At 32.0% G+C, this 20,234-nt stretch overlaps 1 protein-coding gene across 1 annotated transcript in view; it reads right to left on the bottom strand.

Moving 5' to 3' along the window:
• The window catches only part of LOC113518372 (uncharacterized), a 55,818-nt gene extending 35,896 nt beyond the window's left edge, over window positions 1-19,922 (bottom strand). The window contains exon 1 of the mRNA XM_052901811.1: window positions 19,772-19,922. The gene's annotated coding sequence lies outside the window, so the exon portion shown is untranslated. The remainder of the gene's footprint in view (window positions 1-19,771) is intronic.
• Between the last annotated feature and the right edge of the window lie 312 nt (window positions 19,923-20,234).

Consider the following 20,234-nt stretch of genomic DNA (forward strand, 5'->3'; position numbering starts at 1 on the left):
AAAGCGTTTTTTATTGTGTTCATAATATTTTTCATGTCTGTAAGATGACGTTTAAATTTTTTCTTCTAATATAATAATCTATTAGACTTATTTGTCATTCCAAATTTTTATACATTGCAGTTTACTGTATGATATTGGCATAGAATCATACACCACCACCCCTTGTTTTCCTGTGAGTTTCATTTTTTTTTATACAACTTAGAATGGCACACAAGCTGACAACCCACGTGATAGAAAGTGGTAACCGTCGCCTATAGAGTCGTATATAGGTGTCCTAAAAAACGACTAAGGAAGGTTATTAGTTGAGAGATAGGCAGCAGCATACTACTTGAAACATCACCAATGCCTAACTGTGGTTGCCAACCTGCCTGCCAAGCGTGCCAACTACTGGCAAAACCCTCCTTATTGACATTTAAAGGCTGATTCTATGATTGACCCACATAGTATCACCTAAAAATAAATATCACCTAAAAATATATACGACTACATATATGAAAATATAGTTATATAAAAATGTAATTTATTATCATTTTTAGTACTCTATGGCCAAAGAAAATAAAGCTATTTTAGTCTCGGATTTCTTTTTTTTTTAAATAAGAAAAGAACTTTAAATTTCAACATATATTAGTTTAAAATTACGGAACAAGTTTTAAGAACAACAGACAGTATTTTTTTTTTATATTAAGCATAATTTATTTTCATTACCCGTCTTTACATCAAGGTCAGTTAGTTACCTCCTCTTTGCCTCTTAAATCTACGCTCTGAAACCCCAATAATGCCTAACACCTGGTTCTATTTTATTCTAATTTACGTACTGGCCTAATTTATTATTGAGGTTTAAAATTTTGTAAGGTGGATTTAGAGCAGTAAATTCTTCATTTAAAGTCTGAAAAATGTATATATAACACGCATGTTTCAATATTTATTGAAAATTTGCTACCGCTCCGAAACGAAAGAAGAATTAGCCAAATAGGTGTCACCATTGTGAAGTGATGCGCTTACATACATTCATTTAAACATCGATTTATTTTAAACATAAATAGATGATAATTTTATTTTCACATACACAAAAAAAAAAAAAAAAAAACGAGATAACATAAATGACAAAAAAATACACAAAACCTTATAATTGTAGTAGTATAGCTATCGTATAGCCAATTATCATTTTTTATATTTTATTTATATATTACTTATATTTTATATATCAATTTAGTTGTAATATATAAGTTATATATATAAATTGTCATATACATATTTTAAATTAGGATATAATCTATCATTGTACTAATTTTCATTCAAATACATATACATATTATATATGAAGTACTTTTTACGTAAAAAAGTAACAACTATACATCCATACTTGACACATATATTCTTACAACCTTACGCATTTATAACAGTCATATATTTTAAGTTATTTTTATTATACGCATAAATAGAAAATTAGGTAAGTACTGATAAAAATAACAAACAAAATTCATCAAAATATAATCTCTGTAGGTTAAGAAGTATCAGTTTTCTTATTAAAAGGTCATATACCACTCGTCAGAGGTCGTAACATCTTAATTATAAATTTATTTTAAACGTTGGTGTAAGTAAGAAGCGCAAATTGATAAAGGTTAGAATATATTGAGAACAGTTCAGTTTGTGAAATTCGATTCTACTACTGTTATAAACGCATTTGTGAGGATGTATGTATAATATTTAAAGGATAGTCTGGATTCTTTAATAATTTATTTATTTATTTATTTATTACATCCACTGGGTGAGCCTTACAGTGTTCCAATACGCTCACTCCGGAAAGCATGAGTACAATAACGTACAAAAAGGAATATTACATAAAAATATTAAACAAGTATACTTAAACATTACAATAAATATTTTATTATGTACTTTGTCAACAAGTGACGGCACTTTGTCAACAAGTGACATGCTATGGGAATGTACCTTAGATTATATAGATAGAGTGTATCCATACAAACGCTTCGAGAAAAACTTTTTCATAAGATTTTGTGTGATAATATACGTTCCTTTATAACTTCTATGTTTATTTTGTATATCATTTTTCCATCTTTGAATGCGCAAAACTCGTTTTGTTTATTAAATAATTAAACATACAATAGATACGTCAAGATACATTATGTACGTAAGTATATAGAACATTACTAAAAAAACGAGTCAACTAATTTGACAATTAGCTGACAAAAAGTTGATCCTTTTTTGAGACTCGATGCTCTATCTATATCTACCTATAATATCTAAGGTTCTGACTTTGGCGTTTATTTTAAAAATGCTTTTAACTAACAGTAAATATAGATGGAATTAGAATTAAATTTTGTACTCGGCTAGGCTATATCTTAACATATGATAAAATGCTTTATATACAGTTTCATGCGGAAAAAAGCCGTGGGGAATAACTAGTAATCAGTACTCGTGCCTTTATTTATATATTAACAATTGTATATTAAAAGGACACTTGAGTGATATCTATTATATTAGGACTTTGTTTAGACTATTGTAAATATATAAATCTGCGTTGATACATTTCATTTCTTAGGGTTCCGTACCCAAACTATTCAAACTCACTCTTTTGTTATGCCTACATTGTATGTATGTTCTTTTATACATCTACCAAGCTATCCCTCTGTCAGTAACATGTAACTTATAATCAATTTGATGTAGGTTTCTGAAATATACACACAATGAAATTGTTTACGCTTACAATAAGGTATTCAAAAGGAACGCCCGCTTATACAAGTTGGAGTTTTAACTTGTATTTTAGAGCAGAAATAGAAATTAAGATGCTATTATCTCCTCTTATAATATAATTTATAATGAGCTAAGCTTGTTTCTCATCAAAATACGAGTACATGTTTGTTTTATATGTATAAAAAACTTTATTCAACGTAATAAATAAAATAAAAAAAAAAAGAATTCAATGAACATTACGACAATGAATTGATTCTTAGCAGGAGTTTTGTGCGTATAAAATTATATCTAAGGTTCTAATCATCATCATTATCATCACCATATTAGCCGTTGACTGCTGTTGAACATAGGGCTCCCTCTTGAGCGGTACTGCCAGTAGTTGCCGCGCTTGGTAGGCGGGTTTGCAACCGCAGTTAGGCTTCGGTTAGGTTTGAAGAGGGACGCTGCTGCCTATCTTTCGACTATTAAGTTTATTTATTTATTTAACACTTTATTGCATCATTTATAAAATAGTAAATACATTTAATTGTAATGAGAAATAATACAAAATGGGGCCTTATCGATAAACAATCTCTTCCAGACAGCCTTTGGGTAGAGGACATTGAGAAAAGAAAAAAGTTCCTTAGTAGTAGCTTATGATACTCACGGGAAAGGAAGGATTCGCCCATTCTATACTATGGGACCATACGCGTATAAGGTAATATTTAAATAACTTAACATTACAATGTAATTAAAAAAGTTTACTACCTAACTAAATAGACTAGCAAGGGAAGTACACATTGTATTTTAATATATATGAAATTTTGCATAAAACCTCTACCTACATATATTTAATGAAAACTCAGTGTTTATACGTACTAGCTACTATATTATTACCATACTGCTTGCGTATAAATTCAAAGTTTTCATATATTTTTTAACATTGTGTTAAAATGTTGGTTTTGTGGAAAGCAAAATATTGCTATGTCAACTTTATATAATAAGTAAACGCGTGACATTGATAATAAGAGTGAAAACTACGTGGAAATTATTAAAATATTATTCCTTTGAAAGTATTTTATGTTTATAATTATATTTTTCATATGTGGACCTTTGTTGTGCAGTGACAGGCATGTTGGTTAGCCCGCTTCGATTCTCGGTCATGAGAATCGAATTAGTAACACATTTTGTCAATATAGAATATAAACTTGTCTTTTTTATGCAACTTAGAATGGAAAACAAGCTGACGGCCCACCTGATGGAAAGTGGTAATCGTCGACTATAGACATAAGCAGTATCTTAGACATAACAGAGTATATTGTTTCGCCCATGATACCCCCCATACGTTGCCCTTCCTGAGGACTCAGGTGTTATTATTTTGTACATTGTAAATTCAAAACCATATCCTGCCCTTCAAATCGAAACACAGCCATGCAAACACAACTGCTTCACGGTAGAAACACGAATGGGACAGACCAAATGACTTCTGTACAAAGTCTCCCTCTGGTTGTTTAAATTAGCGTGTATTTAGATTTGACTTCTAATTGAAAGTCTCCTTTCTTCTCATAATATAGAGTAACTTGGATTGAAAAGTGTTTTGAAGAAGCGTCCGTGTGGCACTTATTATTATATTAACAACTGGAATAGAAATAATAGCGCATAGTTTCCCAAGAATGTACTAAGTACTTTACTTACTGTATGAGATCTGAATAGCCTTCTTAAGCCTACTTCACTGTAGTAATATAAAGGCGTGAAAATCGTAGCTATTTAGTGGTCTCACTTGGGAGCAGAAACTATAATAAGCAGGGTTTACTACTTTACTAGCTTTTTATGATTCCCCTTTGATACGGATTTGTTGATAATACTGTACTGTATCATTCGTGAACACGCCACACTCATTAAACGACCATTAAAGTACATGAAAAAAACTATAACAATATAAATCCAATAAATGGGAACTATAATAGCGTAATAATTCATTCTAAATATAAAATCATAGTTGAATTTTTAAATTCTATTACCAGCACATTTCAGTCGAGCGCTATGTCGAGTGAAAAATTAATTTCTGTTTACTTGTGCGAATAAAGAGGAATGAATGGAAACTTCTGCTTTATTTTCCATTATTATGAACGAAGATATTCAGCCGTCGTCGGGGCATTTGTTAGCTGGCTTAAATGACGAAGTGGTGACACGAAAATAAGCTTTATTTTTACTGTATTTAGCTAGAGAGAGTCATGTGCATACGAGGCGGTAGAACGGGTGGTGTATATCTGACATTTAGTGTCAAAGGCAGTTGTTATACTTTCTTTAGAGCTAATTATCTAAGGTTGTAAGTTAAAATGCCAACAATAGATGACAAACTTCGTCTTTTATGCAAAGAGCTCTTCAATATACAGCTTAAGCAGCTTCGAGACGAAAATCAGGAGCAGGTTTCATTGTATTGACTAAATATTTGTGAATCTGTATATTATCGGGGTAAAAACTTAGAATGAAACTCGACTTTACATATTAGTGTTCATTGTATTAGATTCTAGTTATACATATATATTAAATAGAATAGAGAACAGATATTGTGCTTTGGTTTAAAGGAATAAAGAGAAATCCGCGCAATACACATAATGAGGCGTAGTCGCATTGTGTTCAGTAATGAATTCTTATATGAACCCATATGTGTAATTACTAATAGGTATGTATAGCCTACAATATCCCATTGTATTCTGTAACTGTGCTTTTAATGCTTATTACCAAATAACAATTGCTGCATTTTATTAAAATATCTATTAGGGGGCGGATAATTCATTTATTTATCGACTAGATGAGCTTTACATTTACCCAATACGCTTCTTTTTTATGGATGCTAATGGAATGGTAACCCCGCTTGCGCTATTGGTATACACTAGCGGGCATCAGAGAGGGATGATTGGTGAGGATGAAAAGGCAGGTCAGTTATCCTATCGTGACGAATTTAACGATAAATTAGTCACGATGGTTTCCAGGGGGGACTGCGTGGAGGTCGACCTGATAAGGTATATTGATAGCGATGGGGACTAACCTCCCTATTACTAACAATCTTTTCCCCCAACCCAATACGCTTACCTAGGATAGTATCATATACAATAATATAGTTATATATAGTAATCTTGTAGTAGTAGTATTTATATGTTGGCCCAATACGCATGGGGGGTATCATGGGCAAAACAGTATACTCTGTTATGTCCATGGCACTGCTCATGTCTATAGGCGACCGTTACCACATTCCATCAGGTGGGACGTCAGCTTGTTTGCCATTCTAAGTTGTATAAAAAAAAATAAGGAGTATATTAATTACCAGCTATGCAACATTTGAGTATAATATCGAAATGAAGAACCTGATCAAAATTAATTTACAAATATCCTACTGGTATTGGTGATACTGGAATAAGTGATAACCGAATCTGTGTAAAAAACATAATGGAATTGATTATTTCGTTTTAAAACTACATACGATTCTATATACAAATAAACAATAAAATAGTAAATATCTTTGAAAGTAATTTCGAATAAAATTTATGAATGTGCTACCAACTCAATTCACGTCTGACACAATAATAGGTGCCTTTTGGGTGTCGTTAGTGCTCAAATTTATTATTCAGCAAGCATTTCGCCCACGTTAAAATTATAGCTTACTTAGGTAATATAGAATGGCTAAGATTACAGTTTCAACAAAAAAAAGTGGAATTCTACCTTTTTGTAGTCTAATTAGACTATGAACAAGCTAGAAAAGACAGGAATTAACAAACTAGTTCCTATCTATTCTTTTTGTAGCCTAGACCATAAAATCAGGAAGGATTAAATGAACGGTCATACAAAATTGTTAGCGAATACATTCAGCACGTTTTACATTGTACTGTAAAACTGTAAAGTAGAACGAAAGACCGCCCTCGAAACATTCATTTAGCATATTTATTCTGAACAAAAAAGTTTGCAAAGTAGGGAAAGAACGAGCATTCGTTCGCTTTGTCTAACTCCGCCTTAACAATCTATACAGATACGAGTATTCTAAAAAGAATTATTCCTCTTGATTGTTTGTTTGTTTGTGATGGATAAAATCAAAAACTACTAAACCGATTATTAAAAATTGTTTTACCTATATAGAAAGTTCCTTATCAGCGAATAACATAAAATATAATATATTTTCTTAAAATATTCCCAAAGCTTAGGCTAACTACCCCATCTTTTGTCGTAGGTGTAGTAAGAGACAACTAAAGAAACTTTATGATCGAGAGATGAGCAGCGGCGTGCTTCTTAAAACATCACCAAAGTTACTGCGGTTGCCAATCCGCTTGCCAAACGTGGCAACTACTGGTAAACCTCCCCTAGAGGGACGCTTATGTTCAGCAGTGGACAGTTAAAAGTTAATATGAGGATGATGATAATATGATAAAATAATATATGATACTAATTAAATGAAATCCAAAATGTCAAAAATAAAACAAATAGATCTACGAAAAAATATCTATCTACAAGTCTCTACTAAAGGCCATATTAAGTACTTGCAGAATTGTCAGAAAATTCTTAGATATAGATGAGGATGAAGTAATCTCCCACTATACACACACATAATCTTCCATATAGGACATGCACACTGCACTTACTTGATCATGGACTCTTAAGTATACTATACGCTAAAAAGCGTATATACCAGCTCTAAAAGCTGAGATATTTTAAAGATAAGATTTAATGGAATGGTAACGCATAGAGGGTATCATGAGCGAAATGTTCTCTCTGTTATGTCCATGGTATTGCACATGTCTATAGGCGACGGATATCACTACCCATTAGGTGAGCCGTCAGCTTGTTTGCCATTCTAAGTTGTATAAAAAAAATACTAATTTATGTTTTAGCCCCGAGTAATACTATAACTAACACTATTCCTATGGAATATTTATGTTCCCTGTCGTCCTTCAGTATCAAGAGCTTGTATACCGCCTCCATTGAACACAAAGGCCTTTGTTGTGTTACCGAGTGATAGCTTAAATACCATCCAAAGCATCAACCATATTTAAATATTCTAAACAAAAATATAATAAAGTATAGGGTGGGATTTTGATCTTGGGACCTCTAGCCCACAGTCAAGCTTTATCTGATTAGTAATGTATGATGATGGTGATGAGTCTTAATCGTTTTTGATCAAGAGGGAAAGAGATTGTTAGTAATGTGGACTTCCAGTACCATTGCTAGCAATATACTCTATAAGATCGACCTCCACGTGGTCCCGCCTGGAAATCATCGTGCTGAATTCCAGGTGTATTCATCACAATGGACTGACTGACCTGCCCTTTCATCTCATCTGTCATCTAACACTGATGCCCCACCAGCGTATACAGTTAGCGCGGGCGGGGTTACCATTACATTATCATCCATTAAAAAAAAACATTTTTGTTCACTGCTATTGCTTACGTTTATTAATTACGGTTATATTTATTAATTAATTGTTTATATAAGAGGTTATTAATAATATATACTAATATTATAAAGAGGAATATTTCAAATGTTTGTTTGTGACAGATAAACTCAAAAACTACTCAACCGATTTTAAAAATTCTTAGACCTATAGAAAGCCACCTTATTAGCAAGTAACATAGGCATATATATTATTTATGAAAATTCTATCTACCTGCGCGAAGTCGGTCCGAATTGCTAGAATAGCTATGAACTATGAAACTTCAAAAAAAAATACTTGTCTTGAAACATTTTATACAGATTTTATATAGACCATCTTGTTTGTAACTTTCACGTCGAAAACAATTCAAGCGAAATACAGATGCTTTTAGCTAAACGAGATAGACAGATCTGATACGATATTCCAAGAAGTCGTTCATAGATCAGCGGGTTTTTAAGCGACATCCAAAAGACAGAGGTTCCCAATTCGTCTGAATTATTTTGTGTGTACCTATTTAACGTAATTACGTCGCCAATTCTGAACCAATATTTACAATTCTTTTTAAAATCGATAAACTTTGCAGAGCAATACGTTACTTCTTTTAATTCAAATCTAGTTGTTGCTGGTGGTTACACCTTTGTGTAGATAACATGTTCAAAAAAAGCTTTATTCCTTCATTTAAAATACCTTGCTACGTCTTTTCATATATTTATCTTTTACGCAAACTCTTATAAGAATGAAGTCAATAAAACTATAAAAAATCTATAAAACTACAAAATGATAGATTAAAATATACATAAATAAAACTGCTAATGTAATATTATCATGTTTTGCATATATATAAATCTTTTTAATTTATCTTTAAGCCAATCATTAACATATGCAGTTGTATATATTGACTCAATAAAAAATTTCTATATATAAGAACTAAAAAAAGTAAAATCTTTTTTAGATAATTTTCAAATTAGAAGTAAAAAGAAGACAGAAGGAGACTTTGTACAAAAGTCGATTGCTTGGGTACCTCTGTCCCATTCGTGTTTCAACCGTGAAACAGTTGTGTTTGCAGGGCTGTGTTTCGGTTTGAAGGGTGGAATATGACGTGAATTTACTGGGTACAGAGGAATAACACCTGAGTCCTCAGGAATGGCAACGCATGGGGGGTATCATGGGCGAAACAGTATACTCTTTTACGTCCATGGTACTGCTCATGTCTATAGGCGACGGTTACCACTTTCCATCAGGTCGGCCGTCAGCTTGTTTGCCATTCTAAGGTGTATAAAAAAAGCACATTTTTATACTAAAAAGCAAAAACTGTATTACTAAATAAACTTGATAGACTGTGATAATATAAACAATATGGGCATCATTACACTAACTGTGACGGCCTGACATCCCCTAATGTCTTGCCACTCCTAAACATAAGGCTGTGTCTTGTGTCAGAGATTGACTGCCCTTCTTAAGAGCATTTACACTGAAGTCTGAAAACTTCTCATTTCTTTGTAATTTATTAAAAACAATTATTTAAATCTTGTTTTAAATATTTTATTGATTTTATTTTATTTGGGACAACAAACAATTTTACAATTGTAAATACAGTAACTGGGAAAATTTATGGACGGTGAAGAATGGGCAGCAGTGTCTCTCTTAAAACATTTATAAAGCCTGACTGTGGTTGCCAATTCGCCTACTAAGCATGGCAACTACTGGCAAAACCCCCCCAGGGGGAGGCTTATGTTCAGTAGTGAACGGTTAAGGGCTGATATGAGGATGATGATGATGTATATATTCATATTGTATTGAAATAAATATCAATGCTCAAGTCTGTAACCCTTTCAAGCTTTGAAAAAATAAAACTCTAAGTGAACTCAGTCAAAAAATATAGCCGTTTATATAATATATTTTAACATGTACCTTGTAAATGAAAACTTATAGGGTTCTACTTACTGCTTACTTCCTGTTGACTTAGAATTATAAAATTTGACACCAAGCTGTTTTACATCACAAATAAAGAAAAAATTGGGTAAGTCGTGATTTGTATTTACAATCTTCCGTCATACATTTGTAGTTGAATCCTCGGTGCGCGAATCCGACAGCACTTGGTGGGTTTTTTTTTTTCAATTAAAAGCTCAGAAATAACTAAAAAAATATTTTTAAAAATTGACAGATCATTATCCCTAAATAGCTATATGTATATTTGGCATTACTAAGCTTCAGTATGAAAGCTTTTAAGGTAATACACTAAATTAGATACCTACGACAATGGCCGTATTGCTTTTTTCATGGTCTATTATAGTATTAGGTACATTATCTGTATCAATTTAGTGACAAAAAAAATAAAAAAATAGACTTAAAGAAATTACACAGATATTTATAACACTTTAAGTACATTTAAACCAAGATTACAATCCAAAACCCTGAGAGGTCCTTTAATCGTACCTTTTGGGGATTAATATTTTGGCAAGATTTTTTTTTAATTTCATTGACAGTATAAAATACTTTTTTAAATTGTATAGGAGTATCATGAACGAAACAGTATACTCTGTTATGTCCATGGTAATGCTCATATCTATAGACGATGGTTACGATTTTCCAACAAGTGGGCCGTCAGCTTGTTTGTTATTCTAAGTTGCATAAAAAAACTTATAGAAGATAAAAGAAATACCATTGTCGGAACTTAGGAATTTGCACAGTATTATTCAGAAATCGTCCAACACAATGAAGATTTTTAGTCATTGAAATACTTTAATAAATGATCTAGCGAATTAAAAGTGTTTCATATATAAAACAGAGTTTACAAATCACATAAAAAAATTCTATTTGGAAACATTTATTTTACTCAGTGAATAAATTTAAAAATTATGATGTAAACAAATAAAATTATATAGAATTTTTATAATAATAAAAAATACAAATATTAATAATGATCTGTACTAATCAAAACAAAGGATATTAACAAACTATATACAAAATATATCGTCTATATATGTATAAATAAATATTTACTATACAAAACGAGACATATTAAACATAATACCAATATTAGGAGTTGTACAAAAGAATAACCGACAATTATTTGATGAACTGAAGTATTTTCGTTAACGTCATCAACCCCGTACAATTGCATTTGTTATGGTTGACCCGGCCCATCCGTATCATTTGTAAAACGAAGCACGCTGTAGTTCCAATCCTATTACGAAAACGGAACGATCTATAATCGGTACACTATTGACATGAGTATATTATCGATATGTGAACAATACACGCGGATACCGAAAACCGATTAGTGTACAGACAAAAAAAACACTATAAAGATTTTTTTTTTATACAATTTAGAATGGTAAACAAGCTGACAGCCCACCTGATGGAAAGTGGTAACCGTCGCCTATAGACCTGAGCAGTACCATGGACATAACAAAGTATACTGTTTCGCCCATGATACCCCCCATGCGTTGCCATTCCTGAGGACTCAGGTGTTATTCCTCTGTACCCAGTAAATTCACTCCATACCCCACCATTCAAACCGAAACACAGCCATGCAAACACAACTGCTTCATGGTTGAAACACGAATGGGACAGAGGTACCCAAGCAATTGACTTTTGTACAAAGTCTCCCTCTGGTAAACAGTAACATATATATTGTAATTCCGGGCTAAAGTAGGCGATTATTTAAAAGACATAGGGATCATGCTTGCTACTCGTATTATAAATGCAAAAGTTTATAAGTATGTACTGAGACCTCAGGAATGGCAACGCATGGGGGATATTATGGGCTCATGTCTATAAACCACGGTTACCACTATTCATTAGATGGGCCGTCAGCTTGCTTTGCTTCCGTTCTAAGTTACATAAAAAAAGCTTATTTGTTACTCTTTCATGCAAACACACATATAATATAAGATACTTTAAATAATAATTCATGCGTGTGAAACCGTGGAATGTAACTAATAAATAATATTTCCTATACTATATACAAGTAGATAAAACTATTCATTTCGGAATCATTTCCTCTTCAAAAAACATTTACATTTATGTAACATCGACCAATCACTGACGTTGAAATAATAAAATAAGTTGTAGAAGAAAATTACGAACAATCTAATATTCAGCGGCAAAATTAATGAAACTGAACACTTTCCTCAATAAAGGTCAAATGTTATAAATACTAGAAATAACTCGATATAATATAAACTCAGGACTCTTATGAAAATAAATATTTTCAATTGAGTAAAAATCAATAAAATCAGGGGACGACATCGAATAACACACACGCAAAATGCTAATACAAATATAATTGAATAGAAAACCAGCTTTAGAAATGTATAATTTAAAGTTAGAAAGGCATAAATGCGTCAAAATAGAATAGTTTCACACTTGTCTGCTTTATTCGTTTTTTTATGCAACTTAGAATGGCAAACAAGCTGACGGTCCACTTGATGGAAAGTAGCAGCCGTCACCTATACACATGAGCAGTACTATGGGCATAACAGAGTATATTGTTTCGCTTATGATACCCCGAAATTATTATTATTATTCATAATAATAATTTGATATCTATAAACGCTGATAAATTCGAATTGAGGAGGAACCCGTCGCTTCGCAACAGTAATCGTGTACGATCGTATCAAATGGCATTATTGCATACAGAAATTTAATTTTTGTATAGATATCCAAGTATATATAAACAGTATCAAGGGAGAAATGATGAAATGACAGGTATGACTTTACAAACGTTTCTCGGAAGAAATCTTCAAAGACTGCTAAATGAAGGTATCATAATCATGAAATGCTTCTTGAAACCAATATTCTTAAGAATTTCTCTCAATATAAATTAAAGGAAAATAAATAAGGGCTGTGTAAGCAAACCCTTTTAATATAAATGGAGCATACGTTTACACATGTGGAATCAAATTAATATGTATCTAAGAGCTAATCTAAAAGAGGTAAATTTTAAGTAACTAATAAACTGCGTTTCGTATCTCTAAATGGAAAAAAAAATTATAATCTATTTATCTATATACGCAACTCATGTTACAGGACAGACAGTGCAACATGGCTTTTCTTTTTCTTTCTCTGTTCCCTAGGACCCATAATCTAGTACCACCTGTAGATTTATAAGAAGAAAAATTGTCCTTAGATGTTTAGTCATACTGTGATGGTTCCATACATCAAAATGTATTTTTTCTGACGTTTATAACATTTATTATCTCTAAATATCTAATATTAAATGTTCCTGGTCACATCCCGTAAGTATATTTCTCTGTTTACTTTTTCTAAACTGGATTTTAATACGTGTTTCACTGTCATTTACATATTTCTTTGACGGAAAGACTGTATCTACAATAACATTGTAATTCGCAAAGTTGAAGCGAGTTAGTACTTTAAACAAATATTATAAAGGAGAAAATCTGATTTATTGTTTATAAAGGATAAACTTAAAAAAAAACTTAGAGTTTAAATATTCTTTCACATATAAAAGGCTATACTAGTATCAGCAAATAACATGGACTCTATTTTATTTTAAAAATATTATGTGAAGCCAGAATCGCTAGTTTTCTATAAATGTAGGTACTTTTGTCATCTTTATTATCTCTTACAACTACCGCCTACTTTACCATGTATTGTTATTACACACACACAGTAAAATGTAAACAATGGTTGTCTACTCCGATCTTGTTGTGTATCAATTCACTCGTATAGTTATGACAGCGGAATACATCTAATATCCGATCGAACACACATCAAACAGTCTCAAGCTCTACTTCCTTGCCAATGAAACGAATGAAGCATGCAGCATGAAGCAATAAAACAGTTTCTGCTGCATGCCTCATTTATACGCACTTGTGTATAATAACTACTTATAACTACTTATAACTTTATTCTACTAGTTACTATTATGAATAAGAAATTTTGTGTGGATGTTTGGATCCATCCAATATTTGTTACTTTTTCACGCAAAAACTATTGAAAGGATTCAAATAAAATTTAGTACATGGATAGGTTACTTCCTAGCGTAGTACGTAAGATACTTTATTCACTTTAGTGAAACCTGTGAAAAGGCGGTAAAAATGTTTAAATATTTGTCACTCAATCGCGGTTAAACCACTCAACATATTTTTATTTGTATTAAGTTAAGCACACAGTCATACTGTTCCACGTTACACTAGATTAACATACAACATATTTTAGAGCACGTCATACCATTTTCCCGCATGAATTAATTACTCATCGCGAAAGTCATAAGGAATGGCTAGTATGCAATACAGGTAGGTACATATTTTAGTATGAAAATCAGATGCGGTTCCGCAATAAATACTTGAAATTAATTTGAAATGTTTGGAGAATGTGAATTATATTTATTGGCCATTGTATGATTATGTTATAATTTCAATAACCATTTTCATTTGTTATACAACTTTATACCAGAGGGAGACTTTGTACAAAAGTCGATTGCTTGGGTACCTCTGTCCCATTCGTGTTTCAACCGTGAAGCATTTGTGTTTGCATGGCTGTGTTTCGGTTTGAAGGGTGGGATATGGCGTGAATTTACTGGGTACAGAGGAATAACACCTGAGTCCTCAGGAATGGCAACGCATGGGGGGTATCATGGGCGAAACAGTATAATCTGTTATGTCCATGGTACTGCTCAGGTCTATAGGCGACGGTTACCACTTTTCATCAGGTGGGCCGTCAGCTTGTTTGACATTCTAAGTTGTATAAAAAAAAATACAGCTACTCAAGATTCTCCACAATGTATTATCAATATACCTAGTAGTGAATGTTGAATTGGAATAATGCAAATGTACATATGTATTACAAATTCCGCGTGGTGACGAAGAAAGAATACAATGTGCCTCGGCCCCTTTTCATGCAAGCCGACTTATGTGCGTATTGTATTTTATTCCCTTAGGAATAAAGCACAATACACCAGCACAAAAGAAAATTCGAAATAAAACCCTATACCAACCCAGGTTTATTTAAAAAAAAAACTTCTATTTTTCACGTAATTTGCATTAATTTACACAGTTAATAAAAATATCGGGTAACACTTTTAGAAACAAGTATATTTTGCAACCGCTTAGCGTATTTTGCTATATTTTGCCGCCGTGTGGTCCTAATATAGAATAGGCCACCGCTTCCTTTCTCGTGGATACCGTAATAGGCAACTTAATAGCCGAGGAGTGAGTAACAGCATCCTTTTTAAAACATCACCAAAGCCTAACTGCAGTTGCCAATCCGCCTGCCAAGCGTTGCAAAGCCCTTATGAATGAGGCCTATTTTCAGCAGTGGGCAGTTAACGGCTGATATAATAATATGATGTATTTTACTAAACAAATTTAAAAACACAATTGCCTTCACAAAACGAACTATTTACAAAAATAGTGTAGCTAAGGTCTAAAGAATATAAGGAAACTTACTTGCATACAGTAGCCCTAAAAACATTACACTCCTTTTTTAAGCAGTCGTAAAAAGATATTTAAATAGAAAATCTCCTTTTTAAAGTTGCTTAGAATTCTTCCTTGCTGGTTCTTTGGGAATACTATACCAGATATTATCAAAATTTAATTAGCCGTTTAACCATAAAACTAACAAATAAACGGAACTTCTTTCACATCTATAAAATTAGAACGGCTACTTGCTTGTCCACATATATAGTTATTTCCATTGTTAGCAATTCACAATAGAAGCGCAAGTAACCAGAACATTGCTACAGTGGTGTCGGGAACACAATACTCATAAAAATTCAATATACCACATTGGTACGCTTGTTAAATTTATACGCAAAAAATATGTTTATTGCCGAGAAATTTCCATAATCACCATCTACTTCTCAGCCAAGCAGAAGGAGAAAGGGTGAAATTCCAATTCGGACAAATGAATTTATGTATCAAAATTTTACCTACAGACCTATCTACAAATCAGTATTATTATAGAACTACAATTTACCTCGAATTCGTTCGTGCTTATGAATTTTTTAGGTGGAAGGAAAATTCGCCACATTAATTGTAACCGCAGACGGTAAAAATTGAACCGTGTCCCGACCATTTTTATGAACACCACAGTCAGAATATTTAATACATTTACTAATTGCTTATCAAATAATTAATAAAGGAAAATATGCTCACAACAATAATTATGAATAACAGAGGGTGTCCACCCTCTTATACAAAATTCGTCTACTTGGATACTTTGGTCCTAATCATGTTCCTGGCGTTAAACTATCCTGTCCTTCCATTACCGTATTTGAACATTAGGTATTGAAATTACAAAGTACTTAGATCTTCACGAATGGCAAGGCATAAGATGTATTTCTCGACTGTTACCATTGAGCGCAGGTAACATTCAACATGCCTGTTTACAAAGAACAACGCGAGCGACAGTAATCATGAAGCATAACTCAAACAGCATTTCCCTTTCTATTATTCAAATAGTCTATTCTCACAATCAAGTACCTCCAATAACTAGTTGTTTCGAACATTCAAATGAATCGTGCAAATTCATCCCGTGCTACCGAAGTCTGAGTTAACAAGACTGAAAGCCTAGGTGCATGTGAACTAAGCCTTTCCAGCTTGCGCCTACCGTGTTATTTGCCTGTACTGACTTTTATGTGTTTATGTAGCGTATTACCTGTTTTATCGCTTCCTATTACAGCCAACAATGCTTGTAGAACGGTATTTACTTTATTTATCCATTATTTTGAGCACTGTTATTATATAAACCACTTCATTTACTCGAACAAAGCCGCCGGACTCATATACTACGTTCTCTTAGACACGCAGTGTAACGTCTCTCTGTACAGTAAATTTCGTTCAAATCCATTCAACAGTTTAACTTGATAAATATACATTTTTATCTCTAACCACACCGCAAGAATATATGATTTAGTAGCTGCAATCTACGTTACTAGTACTATGTTTAAACAGCGCTTTAGCTGTAACAGTATGAATAGTATTTAAAGGGAAATATGATGTAAACGATTCAGTTGCCCATACAATAAAACATTTTTTATCCGGATTAGTAAATAAAATACAATTTCCGCAGTATTTTTTTACTATTATAGCTGATTAAAAACAAAGTTGTTCCACCACAATTCTATAAAATTTAAACTATGTATATAAAAGAGGATGTTAATTGACTTTTCTTTTTATTTAAGAGTTTCCTTTTTCCGGGACGACTATTAGTAGCTGACTGACTGACCCATATATCAACGGACCCATATATATTTTACTTTATATAGCGTTGGTGAACAATAAGAAAGGAAACTCTTTAAATACAACCCCTAAGAGAGTAAAACTTCCAAAATCCACGGGTATGAAGTCGCGGGCGAAAACTATATATAATATATTACACACGTATTACCATTTATAAAAAAAATAAGTAATTTATCGATGTTTTATAATACACTGTTCTTTTTTTTAACTTTTCCAATCTGATACTTTTTCAACTACACAGTTTTAAGATAAATGTGAATAGGTTTTCGTGGACCGGCATGCTGCATCTTAGACCACATCATCACTTTTTATTAGGTAAAATGGTAATTAATCGCTAAACCCTTCAGCAGATAAAAAATAATAAATATTAATAATATAATTAAGCATTTAGAGATTTAGATATTTTTTATACGACGCCACGTATAGAAATAGATGAAATGATTTATGAAAATGATGACTCAAAAGATATGCTTTAGAATAAAGAGAATAATAGAATCTTTGTCTATCCCACAGTCAGACTAGTGTTAAGACAATTAGATTTATAAATAGACATTCATTACTCAATTTTATTTCAGATTTATTAGCGTTCCATTAATAATATAATAAATATTCATATCGTTTATCAATAAGTATGTTTTGATTACCTCTCCCCGACCAAGGAGAAACAATACAAAACTTTCTGGGAGAACTTTTGCAATTAACTAGTACCTTTTAGGCTTCACAGATTTATTTGATTGATCACTATAATTGATGAATTCGAATGTGTTAATTTAATCAACACAACAGAGTTAAGGAATAGCGCGGTGTATAAAATATATAATTGTTATAAATGACTATAGTTTCTTAATTAAAAAATTTTTTATGACGAAATACAAAAACAGCATGTCATCTTTTCGTCCCTAGGATATCATTGAAAGCTATTTCCTTCTCCTGTGCTTATATTCTATAAAAAATAAAATATATACTTGAGTGTAAAAGAAAAAAAAACTATAAATAAAACTCTATACCAAGCCATTTGGCCAGCGTAATAATTTAGTAGGTTTATAATTTTCCTTTATGGGAGAGACCCGTACGTATCAGTGGGACGGTAATAGGTTTTTGCAATATGAAATGAAATTTATTTCCTTATAAAAATAAACAAAGGAATATTTAGATAACTGTTATGATTATTTATTTTTACTTTGACATCTATTTCTTGCCTTTTGCCATGTAGACATGCTAGATATATTATTATAAAATAATATTTTTTATAAATATTTAGGAATATGCTTTAGTAGTTTTCAAATATATAATATTTTAATTGCATCCTGAAATGAAACCTATCAGATTTTCATAACATACAGGATATGTATACTCATAATGTAGATTAAAATAGAACTATAATATTTAAATTGCATTTCACAAAAAAAAACAGACTTCAATTGTAGCAAAACCAGTTATTTTGATTTAAAAACTAAACTACTGATACGTTTTTTAATATTTTTTAATGGAACTAATCTGTAAATATATCCTTTCGAATAAAAAAAGAGTTTTCCAAATCGGTTTACAACTGACGGAGTTATGAGTGAACAAACCAAAAAAAATTGACCCAATAGAGAACTTCCTTCTTTTTGAAGTCTCTTGAAAATATATAACAATAACAATTTTGTCTAATGGAGAATGCGATTGGCATTAAATAATTTAGTTATTAAAATTATTTAAATAAGTAAATAAATGTATACAACACTTTTGTCAAACATGCAATTACACCATATCTACCTCAACATTTTCCATTTGAAGCTTAAACAATTATAAGGTAAAAAAATACATTTTTTATGTTTTATAAAAAAAAATACCTAGCACTCGTTTACATTTTAAGTTATGTATGCATATTTAAATAAATCGACGATTGAAAACCTTTTTTCGTTCAATTAAACGCAAAGTTGCAAGCACAACTAATTGTCCCGTAAGTATCTTTTGTATAAATATAATGTGATTACTTGTAATGACATTAATAATTACAATAATTAAAAAAAAAGCAAAGTTTTACAACATTACAATGTCGAAATTATTTTTAATAACAAAAATCATTTAATAATCCCTCATAATTTCACATTGCACACCAAAGATAAATTGAAACTGTCTTTAAAGTCCACAGAAAAAATTATAAATGACAAAAGTTTACTTAATTAATGGAAACCATTGTTTTTTCATTTAGAAATTATATCAATTATAGAATATACATAGCACCTTAAGTATTATAATTACTATACGTAATTCGCACGTAAATCTAGAAAAGGTAACATCAATGAAATATTTAACCGCGAATAATATAAAACGTAGGGAATAGTTTAAGTCGAGTTACGCGAATTTTTAATATCATTTTCACATATAATTTAATATAGGGAGTATATCGTGGAACATAAACATTGGTGTGCAATGCGCAACAGGGTGGCGCGGCGTAGCGTACCTGATGGCGGGTGCCGGGTGCGGGGAGTTCCACGCTCCGACCTTCGGACAAACCGGCGCGCCGCTTCTCGCGGACTAACGCAACGCGTCCGCTGAAGTCGCGCTGAACGCCGCGCCGCACCGCTACGCCGCCCGCCTCCCGTCTCCCGCGACTGTCCACCACCCTCCCTCGGTGTTGCCACTTCGTACAACCACTATCCCTTTATTATAGGAACCCTAATACAACATATAGTTAATAAGGAATCCTAAAAATTATATTAAGTGATTTGCAAATGTACCACAATATTAGAGATTATAGTACATACAGAAAAATTTTAATAATATTATTTTAATGTTTCTGTTACTCAATATTTTTTTTTGACAGAATGTAAATGTTTAATTAATGTACTATTTTACATTTAGGGTCCGAGATCATTTTTGCTTTATATATTAAAACAATATCTATGCAAAATTAATGATAAAAG

Source organism: Galleria mellonella, unplaced genomic scaffold, assembly GCF_026898425.1.
Source record: "Galleria mellonella isolate WM207_F2 unplaced genomic scaffold, CSIRO_AGI_GalMel_v1 utg800, whole genome shotgun sequence".
NCBI lineage: Eukaryota > Metazoa > Arthropoda > Insecta > Lepidoptera > Pyralidae > Galleria > Galleria mellonella.